General features: G+C 42.3%; 1 pseudogene; it reads left to right on the forward strand.

Annotated features, from left to right (window-relative positions):
- Window positions 1-19,880, forward strand: part of LOC119279637 — a 109,379-nt pseudogene extending 89,499 nt beyond the window's left edge.
- The last annotated feature ends 1,786 nt before the right edge of the window (window positions 19,881-21,666 follow it).

Consider the following 21,666-nt stretch of genomic DNA (forward strand, 5'->3'; position numbering starts at 1 on the left):
GCTTGATGTGCCTGGTCTTCTTGTGAAACCTGGGCTCCTTGGCAAGGGCAATAGCTCCAATGTTGTCACAGAAGAGTTTGATCGGCCCCGACGCATTGGGTATGACTCCTAGGTCGGTGATGAACTCCTTCACCCAAATTGCTTCATGTGCTGCCTCCGAGGCTGCCATGTACTCTGCTTCACATGTAGATCCCGCCACGACGCTCTGCTTGCAGCTGCACCAGCTTACTGCTCCACCATTCAACATATACACGTATCCGGTTTGTGACTTAGAGTCATCCAGATCTGTGTCGAAGCTAGCATCGACGTAACCCTTTACGACGAGCTCTTCATCACCTCTATAAACGAGAAACATGTCCTTTGTCCTTTTCAGGTACTTCAGGATATTCTTGACCGCTGTCCAGTGTTCCTTGCCGGGATTACTTTGGTACCTTCCTACCAAACTTACGGCAAGGCTTACATCAGGTCTGGTACACAGCATGGCATACATAATAGATCCTATGGCTGAGGCATAGGGGATGACGCTCATCTCTTCTTTATCTTTTGCCGTGGTCGGGCATTGAGCCGAGCTCAATCTCACACCTTGCAGTACAGGCAAGAACCCTTTCTTGGACTGATCCATTTTGAACTTCTTCAAAATCTTATCAAGGTATGTGCTTTGTGAAAGACTTATGAGGCGTCTCGATCTATCCCTATAGATCTTGATGCCTAATATGTAAGCAGCTTCTCCAAGGTCCTTCATTGAAAAACACTTATTCAAGTAAGCCTTAATGCTGTCCAAGAATTCTATATCATTTCCCATCAAAATTATGTCATCTACATATAATATGAGAAATGCTACAGAGCTCCCACTCACTTTCTTGTAAACACATGCTTCTCCATAAGTCTGCATAAACCCAAACGCTTTGATCATCTCATCAAAGCGAATGTTCCAACTCCGAGATGCTTGCACCAGCCCATAAATGGATCGCTGGAGCTTGCACACTTTGTTAGCATTCTTAGGATCGACAAAACCTTCTGGTTGCATCATATACAGCTCTTCCTTAAGATAACCGTTAAGGACGGCAATTGCTAACATGATTCGGACGGACTTAAGCTTCACTAAGGGAGAGAAAGTCTCATCGTAGTCAATCCCTTGAACTTGCAGATAACCCTTAGCGACAAGTCGAGCTTTATAGATGGTGACATTACCATCCGCGTCCATCTTCTTCTTAAAGATCCATTTGTTTTCTATCGCTCGCCGATCATCGGGCAAGTCAGTCAAAGTCCATACTTTTTTTTCATACATGGATTCTATCTCGGATTTCATGGCTTCTAGCCATTTGTTGGAATCTGGGCCCGCCATCGCTTCTTCATAGTTCGAAGGTTCACCGTTTTCTAACAACATGATTTCCAGGACAGGGTTGCCATACCACTCTGGTGTGGAACGTGTCCTTGTGGACCTACGAAGTTCAGTAGCAACTTGATCAGAAGTACCTTGATCATCATCATTAATTTCCTCTCTAGTCGGTGTAGACACCACAGGAACGTTTTCCTGAGCTGCACTACTTTCCGGTTCAAGAGGTAGTACTTCATCGAGTTCTACTTTCCTCCCACTTACTCCTTTCGAGAGAAACTCTTTTTCCAGAAAGGATCCGTTCTTGGCAACAAAGATCTTGCCCTCGGATCTTAAGTAGAAGGTATACCCAATGGTTTCCTTAGGGTATCCTATGAAGACGCATTTTTCTGACTTGGGTTCGAGCTTTTCAGGTTGAAGTTTCTTGACATAAGCATCGCATCCCCAAACTTTTAGAAACGACAGCTTAGGTTTCTTCCCAAACCATAATTCATACGATGTCGTCTCAACGGATTTAGACGGTGCCCTATATAAAGTGAATGTAGTTGTCTCTAGAGCGTATCCCCAAAATGATAGCCGTAAATCGGTAAGAGACATCATAGATCGCACCATATCCAATAGAGTGCGATTACGACGTTCGGACACACCGTTACGCTGAGGTGTTCCAGGCGGCGTGAGTTGTGAAACGATTCCACATTTTCTTAAGTGTGTACCAAATTCATGACTTAAATATTCTCCTCCACAATCCGATCGTAAGAACTTTATCTTTCGGTCACGTTGATTCTCTACTTCATTCTGAAATTCCTTGAACTTTTCAAAGGTCTCAGACTTGTGTTTCATCAAGTAGACATACCCATATCTACTCAAGTCATCAGTGAGAGTGAGAACATAACGATATCCTCCGCGAGCCTCAACGCTCATTGGACCACACACATCAGTATGTATGATTTCCAATAAGTTGGTTGCTCGCTCCATTGTTCCGGAGAACGGGGTCTTGGTCATTTTGCCCATCAGGCATGGTTCGCATGTGTCAAATGATTCATAATCTAGAGACTCTAAAAGTCCATCAGCATGGAGCTTCTTCATGCGCTTGACACCAATGTGACCAAGGTGGCAGTGCCACAAGTATGTGGGACTATCGTTATCAACTTTACATCTTTTGGTATTCACACTATGAATATGTGTAACATTACGTTCGAGATTCATTAAGAATAAACCATTGACCATCGGGGCATGACCATAAAACATATCTCTCATATAAATAGAACAACCATTATTCTCAGATTTAAATGAGTAGCCATCTCGTATCAAACGAGATCTAGATACAATGTTCATGCTCAAACTTGGCACTAAATAACAATTATTGAGGTTTAAAACTAATCCCGTAGGTAAATGTAGAGGTAGCGTGCCGATGGCGATCACATCGACCTTGGAACCATTCCCGACGCGCATCGTCACCTCGTCCTTCGCCAGTCTCCGCTTATTCCGCAGCTCCTGCTGTGAGTTGCAAATGTGAGCAACGGCACCGGTATCAAATACCCAGGAGTTACTACGAGTACTGGTAAGGTACACATCAATTACATGTATATCAAATATACCTTTAGTGTTGCCGGCCTTCTTGTCCGCTAAGTATTTGGGGCAGTTCCGCTTCCAGTGACCCTTCCCCTTGCAATAAAAGCACTCAGTCTCAGGCTTGGGTCCATTCTTTGACTTCTTCCCGGCAACTGGCTTACCGGGCGCGGCAACATCTTTGCCGTCCTTCTTGAAGTTCTTCTTACCCTTGCCCTTCTTAAACTTAGTGGTCTTATTGACCATCAACACTTGATGTTCTTTCTTGATTTCAACCTCTGCTGACTTCAGCATTGAGAATACTTCAGGAATGGTCTTCACCATCCCCTGCATATTGTAGTTCAACACAAAGCTCTTGTAGCTCGGTGGGAGCGACTGAAGGATTCTGTAAATGACCGCCTCTTCCGGGAGGTTGATCTCCAACTGGGACAGGCGGTTGTGCAACCCAGACATTTTGAGTATGTGCTCACTGACAGAACTGTTTTCCTCCATCTTACAACTATAGAACTTGTCGGAGACTTCATATCTCTCGACCCGGGCATGAGCTTGGAAAACCATTTTCAGCTCCTCGAACATCTCATATGCTCCGTGCTTCTCAAAACGCTTTTGGAGCCCCAGTTCTAAGCTGTAAAGCATGCCGCACTGAACAAGGGAGTAATCATCAGCACGTGATTGCCAAGTGTTCATAACATCTTGGTTTTCTGAGATGGGTGCTTCACCTAGCGGTGCATCTAGGACATAATCTTTCTTGGCTGCTATGAGGATGATCCTCAGGTTCCGGACCCAGTCCGAATAGTTGCTGCCATCATCTTTCAGCTTGGTTTTCTCTAGGAACGCGTTGAAGTTCATGTTGACATGAGCGTTGGCCATTTGATCTACAAGACATATTTTGCAAAAGCTTTAGACTAAGTTCATGATAATTAAGTTCATCTAATCAAATTATTTAATGAACTCCCACTCAGATTAGACATTCCTCTAGTCATCTAAGTGTTACACGATCCGAGTCGACTAGGCCGTGTCCGATCATCACGTGAGACGGACTAGTCATCATCGGTGAACATCTCCATGTTGATCGTATCTTCCATACGACTCATGTTCGACCTTTCGGTCTCTGTGTTCCGAGGCCATGTCTGTACATGCTAGGCTCGTCAAGTTAACCCTAAGTGTTCTGCATGTGTAAATCTGTCTTACACCCATTATATGTGAACGTAAGGATCTATCACACCCGATCATCACGTGGTGCTTCGAAACGACGAACTTTAGCAATGGTGCACAGTTAGGGGGAACACTTTCTTGAAATTATTATAAGGGATCATCTTATTTACTACCGCCATTCTAAGTAAACAAGATGCATAAAACATAAAAAACATCACATGCAATTATATAGTAGTGACATGATATGGCCAATATCATATAGCTCCTTCGATCTCCATCTTTGGGGCCCCATGATCATCTTCGTCACCGGCATGACACCATAATCTCCATCATCATGATCTCCATCATTGTGTCTTCATGAAGTTGTCACGCCAACGACTACTTCTACTTCTATGGCTAACGCGTTTAGCAATAAAGTAAAGTAATTTACATGGCGTTCTTCAATGACACCCAGGTCATACAAAAATAAAGACAACTCCTATGGCTCCTTCCGGTTGTCATACTCATCGACATGCAAGTCGTGATTCCTATTACAAGAACATTATCTCATACATCACAATATATCATTCATCATTCATCACAACTTCTGGCCATATCACATCACATGACAATTGCTGCAAAAACAAGTTAGACGTCCTCTAATTGTTGTTGCATCTTTTATGTGGCTGCAATTGGGTTCTAGCAAGAACATTTTCTTACCTACGAATAACCACAACGTGATTTTGTCAACTTCTATTTACCCTTCATAAGGACCCTTTTCATCTAATCCGCTCCAACTAAAGTAGGAGAGACAGACACCCGCTAGCCACCTTATGCAACTAGTGCATGTCAGTCGGTGGAACCTGTCTCACGTAAGCGTACGTGTAAGGTCGGTCCGGGCCGCTTCATCCCACAATACCGCTGAAGCAAGAAAAGACTAGTAGCGGCAAGCATGTTGACAAGATCTACGCCCACAACAAAATTGTGTTCTACTCGTGCAATAGAGAACTACGCATAGACCTAGCTCTGATACCACTATTCGGGAACGTTGCAGAAAATAAAAAATTTCCTACGGTTTCACCAAGATCCATCTATGAGTTCATCTAAGCAACAAGTGAAAGGGGATATGCATCTACATACCACTTTGTAGATCGCGAGCGGAAGCGTTCAAAAGAACGGGGTTGGAGTAGTCGTTCTCGTCGTGATCCTATCACCGGAGATCCTAGCGCCGAACGGACGGCACCTCCGCGTTCAACACACGTACGGTCAGCGTGACGTCTCCTCTGTCTTGATCCAGCAAGGGGGAAGGAGAGGTTGATGATGATCCAGCAGCACGACGGCGTGGTGGTGGATGCAGCAGAACTCCGGCAGGGCTTCGCCAAGCTACTGCGGAAGGAGGACGAGGTGTAGCAGGGGGAGGGAGGCGCCAAGACTTGGGGTGTCGCTGCCCTCCCCCTGCCCTCCTTTATATAGGCCCCCATGGGGGGCGCCGGCCCTGGGAGATCAATCTCCCAAGGGGGTGGCGGCCAAGGGGGGTGGAGTGCCCCCCAAGGCAAGTGGTGCGCCCCTCCCCCCACCTAGGGTTTCCAACCCTAGGCGCAGGGGGGCCGAAGGGGGGGCGCACCAGCCCACTAGGGGCTGGTTCCCCTCCCACTTCAGCCCACGGGGCCCTCCGAGATAGGTGGCCCCACCAAGTGGACCCCCGGGACCCTTCCGGTGGTCCCGGTACAATACCGGGTGACCCCGAAACTTTCCCGATGGCCGAAACAACACTTCCTATATAGTTTCTTTACCTCCGGACCATTCTGGAACTCCTCGTGACGTCTGGGATCTCATCCGGGACTCCAAACAACATTCGGTTTGCTGCATACTCATATTCATACAACCCTAGCGTCACCGAACCTTAAGTGTGTAGACCCTACGGGTTCGGCAGACATGTAGACATGACCGAGACGGCTCTCCGGTCAATAACCAACAGCGGGATCTGGATACCCATGTTGGCTCCCACATACTCCTCGATGATCTCATCGAATGAACCATGATGTCGAGGGTTCAAGCAACCCCGTATACTATTCCCTTTGTCAGACGGTATGTTACTTGCCCGAGACTCGATCGTCGGTATCCCAATACCTCGTTCAGTCTCATTACCGGCAAGTCACTTTACTCGTACCGTAATGCATGATCCCGTGACCAGACACTTGGTCACTTTGAGCTCATTATGATGATGCACTACCGAGTGGCCCAGTGATACCTCTCTGTAACACGGAGTGACAAATCCCAGTCTCGATCCGTGTCAACCCAACAGACACTTTCGGAGATACCTGTAGTGCACCCTTATAGTCACCCAGTTACGTTGTGACGTTTGGTACACCCAAAGCACTTCTACGGTATTCGGGAGTTACACCATCTCATGGTCTAAGGAAGAGATACTTGACATTGGAAAAGCTCTAGCAAAACGAACTACACGATCTTGTGCTATGCTTAGGATTGGGTCTTGTCCATCACATCATTCTCCTAATGATGTGATCCCATTGTCAACGACATCTAATGTCCATAGTCAGGAAACCATGACTATCTGTTGACCAACGAGCTAGTCAACTAGAGGCTTACTAGGGACGTATTGTGGTCTATGTATTCACACGTGTATTACGATTTCCGGATAATACAATTATAGCATGAATAAAAGACAATTATCATGAACAACAAAATATAATAATAATCCTTTTATTATTGCCTCTAGGGCATATTTCCAACAAGAAGGACGAGTCTCTGCTCCTTTATAAAGGCAATGGATATCAAACGTCCCTCCTAGGCCCTAAAACATGCCTATTCTCGAGGAACCATGCCAACGGAACGGTTGGGTTACCAACACCCGTATTGATGAGAATCCCGTAATAAGGGGACACGATCTCTGCTTTGACAAGACGTGCCAATGAAACCGCATCTCGAAATATGAAGCGGCATGCTAAAAACGGTTTGAATAATGGTCGGGCGGTGACATGATGTCACGCTACGAAAAGTTATCAACGGATTGGACTCATGAAATATTATACTCTGTATGGTTGTGTGTGGTAATCATTTTGCAGAGCCAGACATGTTTTCCATGTCCGAAGACTATTGTGGAGTATTCGGAGAAGGAACCCGCCTTGCAATGTTGAAGACAATCTGCGCGCTGGACACCTCGTCATTGAAGCCTGGTTCAGGGGCTATTGAGGGAGTCCGTGATTAAGGGGTCCTCGAACGGCCGGGCTATTAACATGGGCTGGACTGTTGGGCTATGAAGATATAGGACAGAAGACTTCTTCCCGTGTCCGGATGGGACTCTCCTTTGCGTGGATGGCAATCTTGGTGATTCGGATATGTAGATTCCTTTCTCTGTAACCGACTTTGTATAACCCTAGTCCCCTGCGGTGTCTATATAAACCAGAGGGTTTAGTCCATAGGACAGGATCATAATCATATAGGCTAAAATTTTAGGGTTTTAGCCATTACGATCTCGTGGTAGATCAACTCTTGTAATACTCATATTCATCAAGATCAATCAAGCAGGAAGTAGGCTATTACCTCCATAGAGAGGGCCCGAACCTGGGTAAACATCGCGTCCCCTGTCTCCTGTTACCATCGATCTTAGACGCGCAATTCAGGACCCCCTATCCGAGATCCGCAAGTTTTGACACCGACACCAGGCACTTCAGCTTTGGTATTCCCAGGAAGGGGAACTATTCCAGTAGGTGCTGCTAGTATGCACAGGAACTTGGTTTACCCAACAGAGGGCCGCGACTGAAATACATTGTTGAAAAGGAGGCTGTGAAGGCTTTCAATCAGATGTTCAATGATAACCCACAAGTATAGGGGATCGCAACAACTTTCGAGGGTAGAGTATTCAACCCAAATTTATTGATTCGACACAAGGGGGGCCAAAGAATATTCTCAAGTATTAGCAGTTGAGTGTCAATTCAACCACACCTGGATAACTTAGTATCTGCAGCAAAGTATTTAGTAGCAAAGTAGTATGATAGTAACGATAACAGTAGCAAAAGTAACGATAGCAATTTTGTAGTAATTGTAACAGTAGCAACGGTAAAGTAAATAAGCAAAGCACAATATGTGAAAAGCTCGTAGGCATTGGATCAGTGATGGATAATTATGTCGGATGCGATTCCTCATGTAATAGTTATAACATAGGGTGACACATAACTAGCTCCAATTCATCAATGTAATGTAGGCATGTATTCCAAATATAGTCATACGTGCTTATGGAAAAGAACTTGCATGACATCTTTTGTCCTACCCTCCCGTGGCAGCGGGGTCCTAATGGAAACTAAGGGATATTAAGGCCTCCTTTTAATAGAGTACTGGACCAAAGCATTGACACATAGTGAATACATGAACTCCTCAAACTACGGTCATCACCGAGAAGTATCCCGATTATTGTCGCTTCGGGGTTGTCGGATCATAACACATAATAGGTGACTATAGACTTGCAAGATAGGATCAAGAACTCACATATATTCATGAAAACATAATAGGTTCAGATCTGAAATCATGGCACTCGGTCCCTAGTGACAAGCATTAAGCATAGCAAAGTCATAGCAACATCAATCTGAGAACATAGTGGATACTAGGGATCAAACCCTAACAAAACTAACTTGGTTACATTGTAAATCTCATCCAACCCATCACCGTCCAGCAAGCCTATGATGGAATTACTCACACACGACAGTGAGCATCATGAAATTGGTGATGGAGGATGGTTGATGATGACAACGGTGACGAGTCCCCCTCTCCGGAGCCCCGAATGGACTCCAGATCAGCCCTCCCGAGAGAGATTAGGGCTTGGCGGTGGCTCCGTATCGTAAAACGTGATGAAACTTTCTCTCTGATTTTTTTTCTCCGCAAAAGCAAATATATAGAGTTGGAGTTGAGGTTGGTGGACATCCAGGGGGCCCACGAGGCAAGGGGGCGCCCAGGGGGAGGGGGCGCGCCCCCCACCCTCGTCGACAGGGTGTGGCCTCCTGGCCTTGATTCTTTCGCCAGTATTTTTTGTATTTTCCAAAAATAATCTCCGTGGATTTTCAGGTCATTCCGAGAACTTTTGTTTCTGCACAAAAATAACACCATGGGAGTTCTGCTGAAAACAGCATCAATCCGGGTTAGTCATTCAAATCATGCAAGTTAGAGTCCAAAACAAGGGCAAAAGTGTTTGGAAAAGTAGATACGACGGAGACGTATCAACTCCCCCAAGCTTAAACCTTTGCTTGTCCTCAAGCAATTCAATTGATAAACTAAAAGTGATAAAGAAAAACTTTTACAAACTCTGTTTGCTCTTGTTGTTGTAAATATGTAAAGCCAGCATTCAAGTTTTCAGCAAAGATTATGAACTAACCATATTCACAATAACACTTAGGTCTCATGTTTACTCATATCAAATCAACTAGCGATCAATAATAATAAAACTCGGATGACAACACTTTCTCAAAACAATCATAATATAATATGACAACATGGTATCTCGCTAGCCCTTTCTGAGACCGCAAAACATAACTGCAGAGCACCTTTAAAGATCAAGGACTGACTAAACATTGTAATTCATGGTAAAAGATATCCAGCCAAGTCATACCCAATATAAACTAATAGTAATGCATGCAAATGACAGCGGTGCTCTCCAGCGGGTGCTTTTTAATAAGTGGGTGATGACTCAACATAAAAGTAAATAGATAGGCCCTTCGCAGAGAGAAGCAGGGATTTGTAGTGGTGCCAGAGCTCGATTTTGAAATAGAGATGAATAACATTTTGAGCGGTATAGTTTCACTGTCAACGCAACAACTATGAGATCTTGATATCTTCCATGCTACACACATTATAGGCGGTTCCCAAACAGAATGGTAAAGTTTATACTCCCCCACCACCAACAAGCATCAATCCATGGCTTGCCCGAAACAACGGGTGCCTCCAACTATCAACAATCCTGGGGGAGTTTTGTTTAAATTATTTTGATTTGATTTGATCTTTTTGATCGTGGGACTAGGCATCCTGGTTACCAGCCATTTTCTCGTGAATGAGGAGCGGAGTCCACTCCCCTTGAGAATAACCCACCTAGCATGGAAGATACAGACATCCCTAGTTGATACATGAGCTGCGCGAGCATACAAAACAGAATTTCATGTGAAGGTTTGGAGTTTGGCACATACAAATTTACTTGGAACGGCAGGTAAATACCGCATATGGGAAGGTATGGTGGACTCATATGGAATAACTTTGGGGTTTATGGAGTTTGGATGCACAAGCAGTATTCCCGCTTGGTACAGGTGAAGGCTAGCAAAAGACTAGGAAGCGACCAACTAAGAGAGCAACAACAATCATGAACATGCATTAAAATTAATCAACACCAAGTGCAAGCATGAGTAGGATATAATCCACCATGAACATAAATATCATGAAGGCTATGTTGATTTGTTTTAAACTACATGCGTGAACATGTGCCAAGTCAAGTCACTCGAATCATTCAAAGGAGGATACCACCCTATCATACCACATCACAACCATTTTAATAGCATGTTGGCACGCAAGGTAAACCATTATAAGCTCCTAGCTAATTAAGCATGGCATAAGTAATTATAATCTCTAATTCTCATTGCAAACATGTTTATTCATAATAGGCTGAATCAGGAACGATAAACTCATCATATTTACAAAAACAAGAGAGGTCGAGTTCATACCAGCTTATCTCATCTCAATCAGTCCATCATATATCGTCATTATTGCCTTTCACTTGCACAACTGAACGGTGTGAATAATAATAATAGTGCACGTGCATTGGACTAAGCTGGAATCTACAAGCATTCAATTCAAGGGAGAAGACAAGGTAATATGGGCTCTTGGTTAAATCAACAATCATGCATATAAGAGCCACTAAACATTTTCATTGTGGTCTTCTTCTCTCGACCCCCAAAGGAAAAGAAAAAGAAATAAAATTATTTACACAGGAAAGCTCCCAACAAGCAAAAGAAGAACGAGAAATATTTTTGGGTTTTCATTTTAATTACTACTACAAGCATAGAAACTAACTAATTTTTTTGGTTTTTCTTAAGGTTTATCAAACACACAAGAAGAAAGCTAGAAAAAGGAAATTAAACTAGCATGGATAATTCAATGAAGAAGTATGAGCACCGACAACTAGAATCAGTATGTGAACATGAATGTAATGTCGATGAGAAATACGTACTCCCCCAAGCTTAGGCTTTTGGCCTAAGTTGGTCTATGGCCATGGATAGCCTGACTGATGTCTGAAGTTGTAACTGGGGTCGTACTGAGATGTAGCAGCCATGCCTCCTGAGCTGTGGCATGGCGGCGAGCTACCTCCGTCCTCCTCTCGTACTCGGTTGCCTCCTCCCTGGTTACAACATATCTTCTTTTCGCCTGATAATCAAAAAGGGCAGGAGCAGGGAGAGGTAACATGGACAGCGCGACGTCTGTCAAAGATTAGTCGATACTGGAGGAATTGTTCATTCCTCTCAAGAAAATGATGACTAACCATAGCATTATAATCTAAATAAGCGGGAGGCAACTCCCTATCACCCTTACGTGGAGGTATACCAAGATAATTAGCAACACGGGTCGCATAAATCCCTCCAAACAAATCTCCTGACAAACCATTATTATGCAACCTACGTGCAATAATTGCCCCCAAGTTGTAATCTTTATTACCTAATACAACACTCTTGAGAACACAAAGATCAGGGACACACATGTGACATGCTTCATCTTTACCATTAATGCATCTACCAATGAAGAGAGCAAAATAATGTATAGCAGGAAAATGAATGCTCCCTATGGTAGCTTGTGCTATATCTCTAGATTCTCCCACAGTGATACTAGCAAGAAAGTCTTTATATTCAGATTTACGGGGTTCATTAACACTACCCCACTGCGGGAGTTTGCAAGCAGTAGTAAAATCTTCTAGGTCCATGGTATATGATTGATCATAAATATCAAACAGGACACTTTGGGAATTACGTGAAGATGAAAATTTAAACCTTCTCACGAATGAATCAGTCAAATAGTAGTACTGAGGACAGTTATCTTGCATGAAGTCCTCAAGATCGGCATTATGCACATATGCATCAAATTCATCCTTGATGCCTGCATTGACCATAAACTCTTCTGACGACCATTCACAAGGCCACACGTCAGCTTCCCTTGGTGGTTCATCGTCTTGCTCATGCATTGCACGCCTGGGTGCTTGCTTTCTTGAAGAACCACCTTGGTACATTTTCCTAGACATATTTCTTCCTTTGATTTTTTTTTGAAATTTTTAGTAACTCCAAATAAAAGTGAATCAAACTAAACAAGATTGATAACAACTACTCCCACAAGTGCCTAGAGCCTATATCATGCATTGGAATTACTTGGGACCTCATATATTTGACATGCAAGCTCAAGAATAGGGTCACCTAGGCAGCAAAAATTCGCAATGAATAAAGTACTAGAACAAAAACTAATTGGACCATTGGAGGAGTCACATACCAAGGAACAATCTCCCAAAGCTGTTTTGTGAATGGAGCTTTGAGCAAGGAGATCAAAAATCGCAGCAAAATGAGCTGGATGGGGATTTTTTTGGGGAAAATATGAAGTGTGTGGGTGCAGGAATAAGTGGAGGGGGCCACCATGGGCCCACGAGGCAGGGGGCGTGCCCTGGACTCTCGTGGCGAGGTGCCAGCTCCCCTTGATGTGTTCTCAGTGCCAAATATTCTCAAATATTGCAGAAAAAATCACACTAAATTTGCATGGCATTTGGAGAACTTTTATTTCCAGGATATTTTTTATTGCATGGATAATTCAGAAAACAGACAGATAATACTAATTTTGCTTTATTTATTCTAAATAATAGAAAATACAAAGAGGGTATAGAAGGTTGTGCCTTCTAGTTTCATCCATCTCATGATCATCAAAAGGAATCCACTAACAAGGTTGATCAAGTCTTGTTAACAAACTCATTCAGAATAACATAGAACCGGAGAAATTTCGAATAACACTAGGTTACCTCAATGGGGATATGAACATCCCCAATAATAAGAATATCAAAAAAAAATTCATGACAGTGGGAAGAGGAAATTCAAAACCTCCAATAATGATAGTTGGAACTTTTCCAATAGAATTGATGCAATGAACTTGAGGTTGTTTCCTCGGAAAGTGTACAGTATGCTCATTACCATTAACATGAAAAGTGACATTGCCTTTGTTGCAATCAATAACAACCCCTGCAATATTCAAAAAGGGTCTACCAAGGATAATCGACATACTATCGTCCTCGGGAATATCAAGAATAACAAAGTCCGTTAAGATAGGGACATTTGCAACCACAACAGGCACATCCTCACAAATACCGACAAGTATAGCAGTTGATTTATCAGCCATTTGCAAAGATATTTCAGTAGGTGTCAACTTATTCAATTCAAGTCTACGATATAAAGAGAGGCATAACACTAACACCGGCTCCAAGATCACATAAAGCAGTTTTAACATAGTTTCTTTCAATGGAGCATGGTATAGTTGGCACTCCTGGATCTCCAAGTTTCTTTGGTATTCCACCTTTAAAAGTGTAATTAGCAAGCATGGTGAAAATTTTAGCTTCCGATATCTTTCTTTTATTTGTAATGATATCCTTCATGTATTTAGCATAAGGGTTTACTTTAAGCATATCAGTTAAGCGCATACGTAAGAAGATAGGTTTAATCATTTCAGCAAAGCGCTCAAAATCCTCATCATCCTTTTTCTTGGATGGATTAGGAGGAAACGGCATGGGTTTCTGAACCCATGGTTCTCTTTCGTTACCGTGCTTCCTAGCAACAAAGTCTCTCTTATCATAATGTTGATTCTTTGATTGTGGGTTATCAAGATCAACAACAGGTTCAATCTCTACATCATTATTATTGCTAGGCTGAGCATCAACGTGAACATTATCATTAACATTATCACTAGGTTCATGTTCATCACCAGATTGTGTTTCAGCATCAGAAATAGAAATATCATTGGGATTCTCAGGTGTGTCTATAACAGGTTCACTAGAAGCATGCAAAGTCCTATCATTTTTATTTTTCTTCTTTTTAGAAGGACTAGGTGCATCTAAATTATTTCTCTGAGAATCTTGCTCAATTCTCTTAGGGTGGCCTTCAGGATACAAAGGTTCCTGAGTCATTCTACCCGTTCTAGTAGCCACTCTAACAGCAAAGTCATGTTTATTATTTAATTCATCGAGCAAATCACTTTGAGCTTTAAGTACTTGTTTTGCTTGAGTGGTAACCATAGAAGCATATTTACTAATGAGTTTAAGTTCACCTTTAACTCTAGCCATATAATCACTCAAGCGTCCAATCATGTAAACATTGCTCTTTAGTTCTCTACCAACATAAGCATTAAAACTTTCTTGTCTAGCCATAAAATCATCAAATTCATCTAAACATTGGCTAGGAAGCTTAGTAGACGGAATTTCAACTTTATCATATCTATAGAGAGAATTTACCTTTACTACATGTGTCGGGTTATCAAGACCATGTGTTTCTTCGACATACGGTATATTAAGACCATGTATTTCTTCAATAGGAGGTAAATTCTTAAGATCTTCAGCTTTAATACCTTTTTCTTTCATAGATTTCTTTGCATCTTGCATATCTTCAAGACTAAGAAATAGAACTCCCCTTTTCTTCGGGGTTGGTTAGGAATAGGCTCAGGAGTTGGCTCAATTGGCTCAGGAATTGGCTCGGGAATTGGCTCAGGAAGAGTCAAATTATTTTCATTAGTCAACATATTATTCAATAACAATTCAGCTTGGTCGACCGTTCTTTCCCTGAAAACACAACCAGCACAACTATCCAAGTGGTCCTTGGAAGCATCGATTAGTCCATTATAAAAGATATCAAGTATTTCATTTTTCTTAAGAGGATGATCAGGCAAAGCATTAAGTAATCGGAGAAGCCTCCCCCAAGCTTGTGGGAGACTCTCTTCTTCAATTTGCACAAAATTATATGTTTCCCGCAAGGCAGCTTGTTTCTTATGAGCAGGGAAATATTTAGTAGAGAAGTAATAAATCATATCCTGGGGACTACGCACACAACCAGGATCAAGAGAATTAAACCAAGTTTTAGCATCACCCTTTAATGAGAATGGAAATATCTTAAGGATATAATAATAGCGAGATTTCTCATCATTAGTGAACAGGGTGGCTATATCATTTAACTTAGTAAGATGTGCCACAACAGTTTCAGATTCATAGCCATAAAAAGGATCAGATTCAACCAAAGTAATTATCTCAGGATCGACAGAGAATTCATAATCCTTATCAGTAACAAAGATAGGTGAAGTAGCAAAAGCAGGGTCATATTTCATTCTAGCATTCAGAGATTTCTGTTTAAGTTTAGCTAATAACTTCTTAAGATCAGATCTATCATTGCAAGCAAGAAAATCTCTAGCAGTTTCTTCATCCATAACATAACCCTCTGGAACAACAGGCAATTCATACTTAGGGGGAGAACCTTCATCATCACTATCTTCAATAATTTCATCCTCTCTAACCCTAGCAAGTTGTTCATCTAGGAATTCACCGAATGGCAAAGTAGTATCAAGCACAGAAGTAGTTTCATCGTAAGTATCATGCATAGCAGAAGTGGCATCATCAATAACATGCGACATATCAGAATTCATAGCAGTAGCAGGTTTAGGTGTCGCAAGCTTACTCAAAATGGAAGGAGAATCTAGTGCGGAGCTAGATGGCAATTCCTTATCTCCCCTCGTAGTTGAGGGAAAAATCTTAGTTCTTTCATCTTTCAAGTTCCTCATAGTGATCATCATATATAGATCCCAAGTGACTCAAAGAATAGAGCTATGCTCCCCGGAAACAACGCCAAAACATAGTCTTGATAACCCACAAGTATAGGGGACCGCAACAGTTTTCGAGGGTAGAGTATTGAACCCAAATTTATTGATTCGACACAAGGGGAGACAAAGAATATTCTCAAGTATTAGCAGTTGAGTTGTCAATTCAACCACACCTATATAACTTAGTATCTGCAGCAAAGTATTTAGTAGCAAAGTAGTATGGAAGTAACGGTAACAGTAGCAAAAGTAAGGATAACAGTTTTGTAGTAATTGTAACAGTAGCAACGGTAAAGTAAATAAGCAAAGCACAATATGTGAAAAGCTCATAGGCATTGGATCAGTGATGGATAATTATGTCGGATGCGATTCCTCATGTAATAGTTATAACATAGGGTGACACAGAACTAGCTCCAATTCATCAATGTAATGTAGGCCTGTATTCCGAATATAGTCATACGTGCTTATGGAAAAGAACTTGCATGACATCTTTTGTCCTACCCTCCCGTGGCAGCGGGGTCCTAATGGAAACTAAGGGATATGAAGGCCTCCTTTTAATAGAGTACTGGACCAAAGCATTGACACATAGTGAATACATGAACTCCTCAAACTACGGTCATCACCGAGAAGTATCCTGATTATTGTCACTTCGGGGTTGTCGGATCATTACACATAATAGGTGACTATAGACTTGCAAGATAGGATCAAGAACTCACATATATTCATGAAAACATAATAGGTTCAGATCTGAAATCATGGCACTCGGGCCCTAGTGACAAGCATTAAGCATAGCAAAGTCATAGCAACATCAATCTCAGAACATAGTGGATACTAGGGATCAAACCCTAACAAAACTAACTTGATTAATGGTAAATCTCATCCAACCCATCATCGTCCACCAAGCCTACGATGGAATTACTCACACACGGCGGTGAGCATCATGAAATTGGTGATGGAGGATGGTTGATGATGACAACGGTGACAAACCCGCCTCTCCGGAGCCCCGAATGGACTCCAGATCAGCCCTCCCGAGAGAGATTAGAGCTTGTCGGCGGCTCCGTATCATAAAACGTGATGAAACTTTCTCTCTGATTTTTTTTCTCCGCGAATGCAAATATATAGAGTTGGAGTTGAGGTCGTGGACATCCAGGGGGCCCACGAGGCAGGGGGCGCGCCCAGGGGGAGGGGGCGCGCCCCCCACCCTCGTGGACAGGGTGTGGGGCCCCTGGCCTTGATTCTCCCGCCAGTATTTTTTATATTTTCCAAAAATAATCTCCATGGATTTTCAGGTCATTCCAAGAACTTTTGTTTCTGCACAAAAATAACACCATGGCAGTTCTGTTGAAAACAGCGTCAGTCCGAGTTAGTTTCATTCAAATCATGCAAGTTAGAGTCCAAAACAAGGGAAAAAGTGTTTGGAAAAGTAGATACGATCGAGACGTATCATTCAACCACACCGAGCCACCCAAACACCCCACAGTTACCGAATTCAGCAAGACGGTGAAAGCTATGAAGAGTACAACTGATAACAAGTTCCTCATTGGCTGGCTTGCAATTGCTTTCAGTACCTTTTACCTACCACTAGTCTTTCTCTGAGCCCACGTTGCTACGGTGATGTGGTAGAACCCGATGTTTTGTTGAAGAGCAATATGAGCTTATTTGTTGCTGACCACATAAATGAAGCATTCCGCAACATGGGTGAGGACAAGCAAATGGTCTGTTGCTGCTTGTATCATTTGATGGTGAGCTCTAACTAAGTTTTTTATTGGTTAGACATACTTTTCTACATGTTTTTGTGCTTTATCACCAATGTTCTCATATGTTCTCTTGGGGATGGTGCGTGTACAGGTTCTCTACATTGATGCACTTGAAGTTGATGTGCGAGTAAGCCACTGCGAGGTTCGAGCCAATGCCTGTGATAAGATTCTAATCAACAAGATAATGAAAAAGGACTTGATTTTTCCTGGCGTCTTTGGGAAACTTTAAGTGAGTTGGACATTCTACCCAAAGTCTATAATTGCACATTTTTCACATATCTGTAAGTAGTTGCACAAGTATATATTGATAGTTGGCACACAGACTTAAGACAGTTGCACACATGCTTGTCTCATATTTCCTGCTACATACCACTTTCATTTGGACTTCACATAGTAATTTTAGTGAGTTTTTTTTGCTTCTGAGGGCATGTGGTAGTTGCTCACATATTTGTAGGTAGTTGCACAAGTCTATGTTGATAGTTGGCACACAGACTTATGATAGTTGCACACATGCTTTGTTTCATATTCTGTCTTACAGTACCACTTTACATTGGGACTTCATATAGTAATTTTAGTTACTTTTTTTGCTTCTAGGGCATGTGGTAGTTTCTCGGATGTGCGCTTTTTTCTTTATAGATCCACACAATAACTTTGTTATTGTTGTTAAATGATCTTTCTTTTTCTGAACAGCTCAAGGAGCAGTATAGAAGCAAAGAGGATTCAACACTCTTCGGAGGATTGCTTCACGCATAAGTGTTTGTGGCATCAAAGGTTCCAATGAGTTACAATCCCCACGTGAGTTATCCTTTTTGCTGACCCACTTTTTTTGTACGTGAACAAAACTCATGGTTTTTTTTTTATTCTTATGTGTTAGTTGTACTAATCCGGCTTTGTTGTTTATTTTTCCGCGCCCAATGCATGCATGAGTTGCACAGAGTTATTATGTCAGTTGCAACATAGCTTTTGTTTACCTGCACCAAACTTACACTTTAGTTGCAGCAATCACCTTTTTTTCTACTTGAATCAAACTTATGATTTCACTTACACATATTTCACAACTCTCGGTTACAGATTATGTTTTTTTTACTTCATGCAAACTTACCCCCATTTCAGTTGCAAACTTTCATTATCTCAGTTGCACACTACTTTGATATACTTGCACCAAACTTAGGTTTGCAGTTGCAAATAGATATACTTGCATTATCCCCATTTTTCCTTTTTAAATTTTATTTTTTGTTTTTTCCAATGTTATGCAGAAGAAGTTCAAGTTAGCAAGTATGGTTCATGATCTATGTAAAGGAATATTAGACAATCTTGGCAACTTCATCGAAGGTTTTGCCAAGCTTGATGAAGAGGAACCAGATTTGTCTCCTCTCAAGGGTCCTTCAAGTGATCAAACAAAGGCTCAAAGCTCACACACTAGGCGACGGAAGCGTCAAACTGCTGCCAAGCAAACAGAAGAGGTGGAGGGAAGTGAAGAAGATGAATTTCTGGAGGAAAGTGAGTCAGAGGAAGAAGATGTTGACCTGGGAGTTGGAAATGATTCTGACGAAAGTGACAAATCCGAAGAATAAGATGAGGATCAAGAGGGAAGGAATGATGAAGAACGTGATGATGACAGTGACAACGATGATGGTGATGATGACAGTGACGATGATGCTGACAACAATGAAGACAAAGAAGAATCTGGTAATGATGATGTGGAAGAGGAAGAGGAAGGAGATGGAACAGGCAAGGGGGAAGGTGAGGATGTCGAGAAGGTTGATGGAGATGAGCAAGGAAAGGATGGGGACAGTGATGACGACAGCAAGGAGACACACGATGATGACAGGGGGGCTTTTGATGGAGGCAGTGACAGTGGGAAGGATGATGACGATGATGATGGCATGGGAGGCGGTGACAGTAGTTCAAGGAGGGCAAACACTTCTGGAGATGGAGGAAACAGCAGCAGCAGCAGCTCAATTGATAATAGTGTAACTCTACAGTTTTTCATCCGAAAGGACATTCGTCGCAAGGGTGAAGATCCGAAATCAGTTGGAACCAAGGCAGTTGTGCCAGAGGAAAGTTTCTCACTTTTTGACTTATGTAGATCAGAGCCAACATCCACCAACATATTTGAAATCCCCTTGCTGGAAGCTCATGCAATGATTGACATGAAAGAGAAGGATAATTCCTTTCAAAAAATAATAAACAACGGACTACAAAGCACTTAGGAAGAAATGGAAGAGGCAGGAAAGGGTTTGGACTGGATTGACTCAAAAGCCATGCTTGACAAGATAATGAAGGAAGGTGTTGTATTTGAAGATGGTTCATCATCAGGTGGTAGCAAGAGGATGGCAGGATCTCCGCCGCGCACACCCACTGTCCCAAAGCGCAAGAAGCTCATGACACTTAGCAAGAACTTGGTGTTGGATCAACCAAAAGATAAGATTTCTTGTATGGGAGAGAAAAATTTGAAGAACAGGAGTAAATCAAAGGGAAAGGAGGTGCCTACTCCAGAGCCCAAGGAGGCAAGCGTTGTTCTACAGGAGCCAACCTCTGCGCATGTAGATGCCAAGTGCACCTCTACAACATGCAAACTCCCTCGTAAAAAAAGTAACAAAACAATGTCTTTTGCCAAGGACACGAAGTTTGCACAAATGGGAACAAAGGTACCAAGCCATGCTGTTAAGATTGCATCAAACAGTCAAGAGAAAGTTGTTAGTATGTCGTGTAGGAAGTCGGCAACCCCAACAGCTTCTGTAGCAACTCCAGCTTCAAGTGAGCCAACTTTGTGTCCAAATAGGCCGACTACAACATCAACTGCACATAGTACATCAGCAATTAAGGAAAGTGAAACCACCATTGTGCCAACAACAAGAGGAAGTGAGGCATCTGCAGTTGTATCTGTCCTACCCCCATCAGTCAACATAGAACCCCAAGCTGTCAGTGTGCCAGTCCCAGAAACTGAAGGAAATATGCTCTAGAGGCAATAATAAAGTTATTATTTATTTCCTTATTTCATGATAAATGTTTATTATTCATGCTAGAATTGTATTAACTGGAAACTTAGTACATGTGTGAATACATAGACAAAACATATAGTCCCTAGTATGCCTCTACTTGACTAGCTCGTTAATCAAAGATGGTTATGTTTCCTAACCATATACGTGTGTTGTCATTTGATGAATGGGATAACATCATTAGGAGAATGATGTGATGGATATGACCCATCCGTTAGCATAGCATTATGATCATGTTAGTTTCATTGCTACTGCTTTCTTCATGACTTATACAAGTTCCTCAGACTATGAGATTATGCAACTCCCGAATACCGGAGCAACACTTTGTGTGCTACCAAACTTCACAATGTAAAAGGGTGATTATAAAGGTGCTCTACAGGTGTCTTGGAAGGTGTTTGTTGGGTGGCATAGACCAAGATTAGGATTTGTCACTCTGTGTTTCGGAGAGGTATCTCTGGGCCCTCTCGGTAATACTCATCACTATAAGCCTTGCAATCATTGTGACTAATGACTTAGTTGCGGGATGAAGTATTACGGAACGAGTAAAGGGACTTTTCGGTAACGAGATTGAACTAGGTATGATGATACCGACGATCAAATCTCGGGCAAGTAACATACCGATGACAAAGGGAACAACGTATGTTGTTATGCGGTTCGATCGATAAAGATCTTCATAGAATATGTAAGAGCCAATATGGGCATCCAGGTTCCGCTATTGGTTATTGACCGGAGAGGTGTCTCGGTCATGTCTACATAGTTCTCGAACCCGTAGGGTCGGCACCCTTAACGTTCATTGACGATATAGTATTATATGAGTTATGTATGTTGGTGACCGAATGTTGTTCGGAGTCCCGGATGTGATCACGGACATGACGAGGAACTTCGAAATGGTCCAAAGATAAAAATTCATATATGGGATAATAGTGTTTAGTCTCCGGAAGGGTTCCGAAATTCACTGGAAGGGGTTCCGGATGTTTCCCGAAATGTTTAGGTGCGA

This window comes from Triticum dicoccoides, chromosome 3B, assembly GCF_002162155.2.
Source record: "Triticum dicoccoides isolate Atlit2015 ecotype Zavitan chromosome 3B, WEW_v2.0, whole genome shotgun sequence".
NCBI classification, from domain to species: Eukaryota; Viridiplantae; Streptophyta; class Magnoliopsida; order Poales; family Poaceae; genus Triticum; species Triticum dicoccoides.